The sequence below is a fragment of the Anolis carolinensis genome, chromosome 1, assembly GCF_035594765.1.
Source record: "Anolis carolinensis isolate JA03-04 chromosome 1, rAnoCar3.1.pri, whole genome shotgun sequence".
NCBI classification, from domain to species: Eukaryota; Metazoa; Chordata; class Lepidosauria; order Squamata; family Dactyloidae; genus Anolis; species Anolis carolinensis.
In genome coordinates this window covers 141,040,979-141,050,777 of record NC_085841.1, presented here as the reverse complement: position 1 = coordinate 141,050,777, position 9,799 = coordinate 141,040,979, and positions in this window count along the sequence as shown.

The window sequence follows — 9,799 nt, the reverse complement described above, 5'->3', positions numbered from 1 at the left end:
CTATATGTCAATTCTATAGCTGTGTTTGATATAAATTTTCATACACACAGAGATAGACACACACACAGAGGATGTACATAAAGTCTCTTTACCATTTCTCTTCACCATTACCTAAGCAACCCAAAAGACAGATGCATCTGTAAAGTACGGAAAATTTAGGGACTGCTTATGCGGGGAGGCTAATTTGACTAATTTACATCACAATAAAAATGTTCAGGAGCATACATGTGGAAAAATGAGGAAGTACTCCATCACGGACTCAATGTCACAGTGGATGATGAAGCAGCAGCTCCCCCTGTGGTCGGAATTGAGCATACCCTCATGAAGGTATGGAAAATAGTTTCTGTGTCTCTGTCTATATGTTGTATGTCTAATGGCATTGAATGTTTGTATATTTACATTGTGATCTGCCCTGAGACCAAATACTGTAAATAAATAATAATAAATAAATTTGGTAAATGATAGAATTGTAAATGGTAAAGGGACTTTGTGTAAACCTTGTATTTATATGTGTGTGGGTGTGTCTGTTTATCTGTGTGTTTTATCTATGGAATTTAGTAATTTATTGTATTTTATATTCATTTTTCGTGAATTGGTTGTATCCCATCTCAAACAATCAGGGGATGTGGGTAATAAATAAAATGTAATAATAATAATAATAATAATAACAACAACAACAACAACAACAACAACAACAACAACAACAACAACAACAACCTTACAAGTAAAACAAGCAGTCAAAGGAGAAAAACATGCCCTGGCAGAATATGTAAAGCAAAGTGAAGAACCTGCTTTGGTTGAAGTCAAAAATCAGAAACTCCTCAAAGCACAGCAGAAAAAAAAACCAGTACAAGAAAACCACACTACAAACTAGAGCTGACAGCCGGCACAACAAAACATCGCATGGAAAGTTCCTTGACAGAATTGAAGGGAAAACTGATAAGGAGAAGACCTGGCTTTGGCTCACGAATGGGACCCTGAAGAAGGAGACAGAAGGCCTGATCCTTGCAGCCCAGGAGAAAGCCATCAGAACAAATGCAATTAAGGCCAAGATCGAAAAATCAGCTGATGACCCAAAATGCAGACTGTGCAAGGAAATCGACGAAGCCATTGATCATATCCTCAGCTGCTGTGAGAAAATCACACAGACAGACTACAAACAGAGGCACAACTATGTGGCCCAAATGATTCATCGGAACTTATGCCTCAAGTACCACCTCCCAGCAGTAAAGAACTGGTGGGATCACAAACCTGCAAAAGTATTGGAAAAGATACTGTGGGACTTCCGAATCCAGACTGACACAACACACCAGACATCACAGTTGTGGAAAAGAAAAAGGTTTGGATCATTGATGTTGCCATCCCAGGTGACAGTTGCGTTGATGAAAAACAACAGGAAAAACTCAGCTGCTATCAGGACCTCAAGATTGAACTTCAAAGACTCTGGTAGAAACCAGTACAGGTGGTCCCAGTGGTGATGGGCACATTGGGTGCCATGCCAAAAGATCTCAGCTGGCATTTGGAAACAATAGACATTGACAAAATTACTATCTGCCAACTGCAAAAGGCCATCCTACTGGGATCTGCGCGCATCATCCGAAAATACATCACACAGTCCTAGACACTTGGGAAGTGTTTAACTTGTGATTTTGTGAAACAGAATCCAGCATATCTATCTTGTTTGCTGTGTCATAATAATGCAATACTGAGTGTTGCCCAGGGTCTGGTTAGGGAAGCTGTTAGTACTAAGCCACGTGGGCAATTGCAACCATAACATTATCTAATTAAATGTTTTCAGGGGTTGCTAAAATACAAGTCTCACACAGGCACATTTCTTTCATTTCAGAAATGGGGATTTCCTCTTTTTAAAAAATGAAGGGATTAGTTAAAAGGAAGTGTAAGGGAAGAGTCAGGAAGGTCAAATCCCTTCAGGAAGCTGGGAGGTTATTTAAAACCACTATAATAGAGGCTCACATAAAATCTATACTACAGATTAGGAAGGGTATGAGAAAATCTGAGAGGATGCTAGAGTGATTAAATGACACAGTCAAAGAAGTCATAAAATGCACGAAGTCTTCTTTTAAAAATGCCAATTCTGTCCAAATGAAATGGGGAAAAGAGAGAAAAGAGGGAGAAAGCACACACTCTGGCAAAACAATTGTATAGTTCAGATGTATAAGAGGGAGAAAAAAAACAGGCATGGAACTTGAGAAGTAAATACCTAAAGTGATAACAGCAAACCACAAGCACTTTTAACCCCCTTCATGGGAAGGGGAAACCCCTTAATTTTTAACTCCTTTGTGGAAGGCAGGGAGTTGTTGATGGGAGCTTTAGGTAGCAAATGTGTATAAGTTGCAGTGTGCAAAATGGGAGTGTGCAAAATTATTTTTCCCCTTCAGGCTTCTCAATGGAAGATGTTGGAGCAAGGCCAGTGTCCAAGTGAATATATTTAACTTGTACTTAATAGTTGCAGTAATATCAGTAGTAGAAATAGTAGCAGCAGCAGCTGCTCTGTGTTTGCCTTTGAGTAATCTTCAAGTCACCATGAATTTCATAAGGTTTCTTAAGCAAGTAAAACACAAAAGTGGGTTTGCCAATTCCTTCTCCTGCAATATAGGTTAATCACACTAGGAGACAAAGGCCTATCTAGAATCTATAGATTCTAGTGGGGAGCTCAGAAACAACAAGCAAAGTGAGCAATAGCAAGACAGTGAGAAAAACTATTTGAGTGCAGAGAATTGTGAGAAAAGAGTTAAAAGATAAAAAGAGCCAGTAATGCCTCCATATATGTACAGAATGGCAGCCCAATTAGAATAATAGATATCACACACACATCCAAAAGAGGATAGTATAGCAATGTACAGGCAGTCCACAAGTTACAAACACCCAACTTGTTACAAATGGGGTGGAAAGTGAGACAACAGGAACTGAGAGGAAACCTACTCCTGGAAAGGGAAAATCATTCATGGAACAGTTATAATGGGAAAAAGATATATCCACTGGAGCTTTCTTGCCAATCCTTGTTTCCACAACAAGCCAAAATTTTCAAAATCCAATTATCAGTGGTACAGAGAATGAGGTAAAATCCTCTGAACAGGGGCACAGACAGCAAAACAAATGTAACAGGTGTTAACCCTTTTCTATGCTATCTAAAACTTTTAAAAAATTCACTGGAGTTACACTTAAAAATCTACCTGTTCTGAATTACATACAAATTCAGCTTAAGAACAAACCTACAGAACCTATCATGTTCATAATCCAGGAACTGCCTGTACTATGTTGTGCATTCTATACTATCCAAAGAAGACTAGAAAAAGCAAAGGGCAGCATACAGGTTTGAAAAATTAAGTTTTTCTTAGTAATGAGTGAAGTAACAAGTAACATCTTGGGTGATTTCCAAACATGATAATTACTATATGTTATTTTTTTAATATGATAGCTAGCACATTATCTATTTATATAAAAATGTATTGTTCGTTTTACTATGGAGTAAACAACAAAACTACTGAACCAAATCACACCAAATTTGGCCACAAAAGACATAGTCATCCAAAATGTGTCTTTCAATCAAAAAGACCTAGAAAAATAGTCCAAATTACAGAGGATGAGGAAGAGCCTTTCTCCCCCAACTGCCAGTTAGAAAGAGCCTGCTGCCTTTAGCCCCCCCCCCTCCCGCTGCCTTTAGGCCCCGCCCCTTCATATCCTAGCAACTCCCTTAGCCAAAATGGCGCTCAGAGCACAGGCAGAGTGCACTGCCTATAAAATACAGATTATTTGATTTGAACTGGATTATATTGCTGTGTAGACTCAAGGTTCTTCCACACAGCTATATTACCCATTTATAGTCTTATATTATCTGCTTTGAACTGGATTATCTTGAGTCCACACTGCCATATAATCCACTTCAGTGTGGATTTTATACAGCTTTGTAGAAGGGGCCTCATATAATCCACTTCTAAACAAATAAGATTATAAATATAATATGAAATAATTACTGTGGCATAATAATACAGAACAATATAATCTCTAAAACCAGGACAGTAAATAAAGAGCAACACTCTGAAAGCAGGGAAATTGGGAATTTCAGAAAGGAAACAATCAGGGCCAGCTAACACTTCCCAACAAAGGATTCCCCCAGGCAGGAAGTAGCCATGCTTTGAAGCTGCAAGGCCATTAAATGCTAATCAAGGTACCTAACTGCAGCATTCATACCTGCCACACCGAGACTATTGATTGCTATTCAAACTGGCCAACCAAGGATTCCGCAAGGTAGAAAGAGGCCAGGCTTACAAGCAGCAAGGCTATTCAGTGCTTTTCAATCCAGCCAACCAAGATTTCCCCTATGTGAAAAATCCCCAGGCTTTGAAGTCATGAGGCTACTCCGTCTCATTCAACCTGGCCTAGCAAGGATGCCCTATGTAGAAAGCAGCCAGACTTTTAAGCTATTCAGTGCAATTCAATCTAGCCAAACAATGATTCCCCTACAAAGGAAATAGCCAGGCCTCTTTGATTGAGGGTGCTACTCCAGCTACTCCAGAAAACGGCCAGGATTTGAGGCTGCAAGTCTATTCACTGCTTTTCCACCTGGCCAACAAATGATTCTCATAAGCCACAGCAACGCGTGGCCAGTCAAAGCTAGTTACTCCTAAAAGGTAACTTTCCAAGTTCTATCATTGATCTCTAAGCCTCCATTCCCCCACCTCCCAACAGCAATGGACAAAGAGAACTACTGAAGTGAGATATACAGAATACTTTGAACACTCAGAATGTGCTGTATAAATGCTAAGTGCGATTATTTACTCTATTGTCTCCAAAGCAGCCATTATACTCCATGAGAAAGTATAAATTGTAAGTGAAGCTATACATCTTTAATTGATTAAAAACTTAAGTCTGGAAAGTACCAGCAGCAAAGCATTCCCAGACCAAGAAAATATGCTGAACATAACTGAATTACTTGTAATCCAACCTAGTAAATGAAAGGGAGGAAAGACTTTCATCTTCCAAGAAGAAGACATTTGTAGCAAATATATGTGTTAGACAAATGTCCAAGGAAAATACATTTTAAAAAATAGGACATTACTGTCAGCACATATAAATAATTATTGTTACCAAGTCTCCTCTAGTGGTGAATCATGTAGCCAAGACCAATCATGGTGTAATGAATTGCTATCAGAGTAATAGTCTGCTCACGTCACTAACAATGGAACCAGATGGACCTCTCCAATTCTATCTTCCTCCTCACCCAATTTTTTTCTTTTGATCACTATGATGTTCTCCTACAGAAGGCACCCCACAGAAACAACACAGCAGACTTTAAAAGAAACATGGGTGCAACAGTGTTTTAAATTAAGCAGTCTTTGAATTCAACAGCTGAGTTGAACTGTGGTGGCGGCTGTCATGAATATTAAGAGCTGGGAAGATTAGTTTTCAGAACTGGAGTTAGCAGGAGCCTAGACAGTGCTGGCTGAAAAATTACAGGAACTCGGTGTAATCTGGTGATTCTGGAATTCGTAGACTTAATACACATTTGCATCCTTAGCCCCATGAAGATGGATTGAGGGCTAGAACTGTTCAGAGAGCCACATTAATGTTTCTAGGGCAGGGTTAGTTACCATCACCCTGGCTGAGCACCATTAGAATAAATGAGTCATTCACTGAATTCATATAGTATTGTCTGCTCTAGACATATATCAAAATGCTTCTGGTAGGATGCTGTTTCCAAACACCATTAAAAAAAACTTGAAATAAAAAACCTAGCCACGGTCTTAGCCCAATGTATTTTTCTTCCTTCCTTTCCATTATACCCTGCCTTTCTACCAATGCAGGAACCAAAGCGCCCATTGTGAGCTGCTCTTCTTAGCTGCGAAGCAAAAATTTAACCCTTTCTCCCTCGATCATGCTGATGGTTCCCTTTAAAAAAATGAAGTAACTGCAATAGTTTTTGCCTCATATATGAATTTTTCCTGTTAATTGAACTTTTCTCTTCTTGCAAGGCAACAACATTTTGCAGAATTTCTGACACATACATGCTTTTGCCTCATTAAAAAGCTCTAAAGTTTAAAGTACACTTTCCAATTGCCAAATAAATACAAGAAAAATACACCAATTCCATAGTGTTTGTTTAAAAAAGAAAGAAATACAATGCATATAATAGGAGATTCATTACTGTGAAAACACAAGTGTTCAGTAGGTGCACAACTTTGAATCTCTGAACATGTAATATTTTTTCTTACATAAAATACAAGAAAAAAACAGGGCATGTATGAAGACAGGGACAATACAGAATGGGAGGAGTAATATCCAGGTAACTGGTTTTTGAGCTTTCTCAAAGTGCATTCAAAAATGCTTTGTATTATAAGATGAAGGGCTAGGCAGGCCTGCTTCCATCTCTGGCAAGATGGTTTTACCATGGCACAAGCTGTTTTAGGAGACATGTGTGATCATGTTCTATGTTTTTAGAGTACAAGGTAAGGAATCATTTACCCTCATCTTTATCACAGTTTAAGTACAATAAGTAACTAAGGCCAATAAATATTTATATTCATGCTCTACAGTTTAAGCAAGAAGCATTGATGACTGCAGATACCTCCAGATCTCCATCCTATGTCATGATGGATCCCATCAAAAGTTACAAAGGGGAAAAAGAATGATTTCAGCTCTTAGATGTTTGTGCTTTTAAAGTAATTTAAAAAACCATAACCTTAGCCTTTGCTCTTTCTTCAAGAACTATCAACTTTCTGCAAGTTCATTTGCCTTCCTCTCCCCACCACCCACATACTCTGCAAGCTATTTTTGCATGTATGAATCCTGTCCCTGCTGGCCAGTCAGCCTTGACTACTGCCCCAGCCCATTGGGATCAAAAGGCCTGGAGAAAAAATGCTTTGAAATAATAGGCACCAAGTGTCATTTTATTAAAAATATTATTCATGTTTACTGTGCTTGCATCTGGGGACCAACTAAAAGCAAGAACCACTGAGCCAAGCACATTACAGTCATTCCTCCAGAAAGTATTCAGCCTAAAAAGAGACAATGCAAAACACAGTTTGGTGGAGAAGATGGGCCATAAAAATAATAGTGAGGAAGAAAATGGAAACATTCCATGACATTCTAATTGTTTTATAAAGGAAGAACAAAAGTGTGTGTTGTGTTGTGTTGTGTTGTTAATAGAGTGAACATTTACTCAAATCCTCTTTGGAAGGAGTGCAGAGTGAGGGCAAAACTCTCTCATTTCGAAGAGATATTAGAGCAAAGAAATGGGTAAAACCATACACTGACAAAATAAGCTTTCTCTCTAGTAGCATGGGGTTGGATCATTTTCATTGCCCACCTTTATATCACACTGGAGATTATTATCCTATGGACTGAACCAAGACATTCTCCATCACTATCTATTTTGTTTTGTTTGTTGTCAGTGACAATGGTCTATAAGCATAGACAAGAAAAAGGAGTTCCCAGATCCCACCAACACCCCTGTCCCCAATCATTGGACTTCCTGACATTTCTTCCTCTTTTTAAGTAAATGAATTCCAGGTGTTCCTGGTACTTATAAATGAATATTCTGTCCCAGAGCATTCCATGCCAACCATGAAGAGTGAGAAACCTCTACACAAGACTTAAGGTCCCAAGAGATTTTAAAACTTTCAAAAACACTTGAATAAATAGGGTTGTGTTGCCTGTAAGAGTAAGGAGAGAATATCATTATACATTTTCATGAGACTGGGATACTGTCTGCAAAGACTGGTGCAAAAATCACATATTTCTATAAAATAAAAGGGGAGGGGGTTGTGTGCTGTGGGAGACTGATGGGAACTTGAGGGGACACAAAAGGGGCCACATGCGACCTGTAGGGTACATTATGCCCATCCTGAGCTATATTCAATGTCTTAGGTTAGTTATGGCATTTTGTAGAGACAAGTATCCGTGCAGACGGGGTTTAGATTTGAGAAAGTGCAATTTTGGAGGTGTGCACATACTAATTCCCTCTACATTTCTGAGTATGTCACATGTGTTCCATTATATTATTAGACTTGAAAATCTCTTGCAGCATAACAGTTAAGCCTGAAATGAACGGTACCTGGCCAAGTAGATGAACAGAAAGAGAGAGCTAGGACTCCTCCTCCCTCTAATTATAACCAGAATCCAAATGTGCTAACTAGACAATAGGATATGTGAGTGAGCAGATATACACATACAAATGTTCATTATCTGTAATATGCCCTCCTAGCATTTTGTGGATTAGAATTTATTTTCCACATGTTTCTGCATATGAAAATTGGCTCACACTTTGTAATCTTATTAGCACTGTGGTATGTCATGTATTGAGACTGTGCTTTAATTTCTAAATTATAAGTCACTGGTTATTCTAAATATCTTCCAGGTTTCATTATGTCCTTGAAAAGCCTTCTGAAAGAGAAAGCGGAATGATCTCTAATTATTGTAAGGAATGGAATCTTGCATTTCCATCCCATTGCTATGATAGTGGGTTCAAAAGGTGCCTGCTAGAACAACTCTATCTATATGCTAGGGTTCTACTAGATTTAGGTTTACTATAAGCCTGAACTTTTTTTCTTGCTTCTGTTTTTCTCGCAGCTACTTAATGTGACCTCCCACTGAGCCAGGAAATCAAACAGATATCTCAGACATCTGTCTTTATGCCTGCCTCGCTTGGCTAATCTTCTTTACGTATTTATTAGAAATATTTCTATACAGTTTCTCATTTGTGCAAATCCCAAAGAGGTTTACAACAATATCTTTAAAAAAACAGACAATATAAAATACAATAATACAATGGGCGAGAGAATCCCAAGGGTCTTATGGCAAAAAGAAAGACAAAGTGAAAAGATACATTCTGTTGATGAGAACTGCTTCCAAACACCTTCATATGTGTATACGCAAACATCTGTCAGTACTCCATTTTTGATATATAACTTCCTATTGGTATTACATTCCATTACAAAAATGAGCTATATCAGAGGTAAAACAAAACCAGGCAGTTCTGCAGAAATTGATTTCTCTTTATTGAACATATGATGCTTTTTTTTTTTTTTTTTTTTTGGAATCCCATGCTTACAACAGAAATTCCAGTAGTTCAATCAGTAGAAACCATGGCAGGCTAACAAGCTGTTCTGAATCAGTATTTATGCACTCTCATAACTGTTGACCATTATATATTAGGGTATCTCTACACTGCAGAATAAATGCAATTTGACACCTTTTTCACTGCCTTGACTCAATGTTATGGAATTCTGGGATTGGTAGTTTTGTGAGGCAACAGCATTCTTTGGCAAAAAAAAAAAAAAGCCTAAAGATCTTGCAAAGCTAAAACTCCCATTTCATAGCATTGAGCCATGGTGATTTGACATCACTTTTCACCTTATCCCATTGAGAAATTTCCCAGTCTTAGGTCATTTCAGTCTCTTTTCAAGTATGGAGATGCACTGAGCTCATCACATGAGTTAAAGTGCATCTGGCTCTCATACATAGCCCTTAGTGGTTGAAAAGAGGCAGAAGTGTCCTGAAAGGAGGGAAGTCTGGCAATCTGACCTCATCACATTGAGAAATTTCCCCGTCATAGGACACTTCAGCCTCTTTTCAAGCATGGAGAAGCACAGAGCTCATCACATGTTCCAGGGCTGAAAAGAGGCAGAAATGTCCTGAAAGTAGGGAACTGGCAATCGTATTCAGAGCACCTACCTCTTACCACACTTTACTCCCATCTTTACAACTGAAAAACCGGTGCAAAGGGAACCATCAATAGTTTCCCCTCCTGTTTCCTTGCCCAACTGTCAGCAGTCTCTTG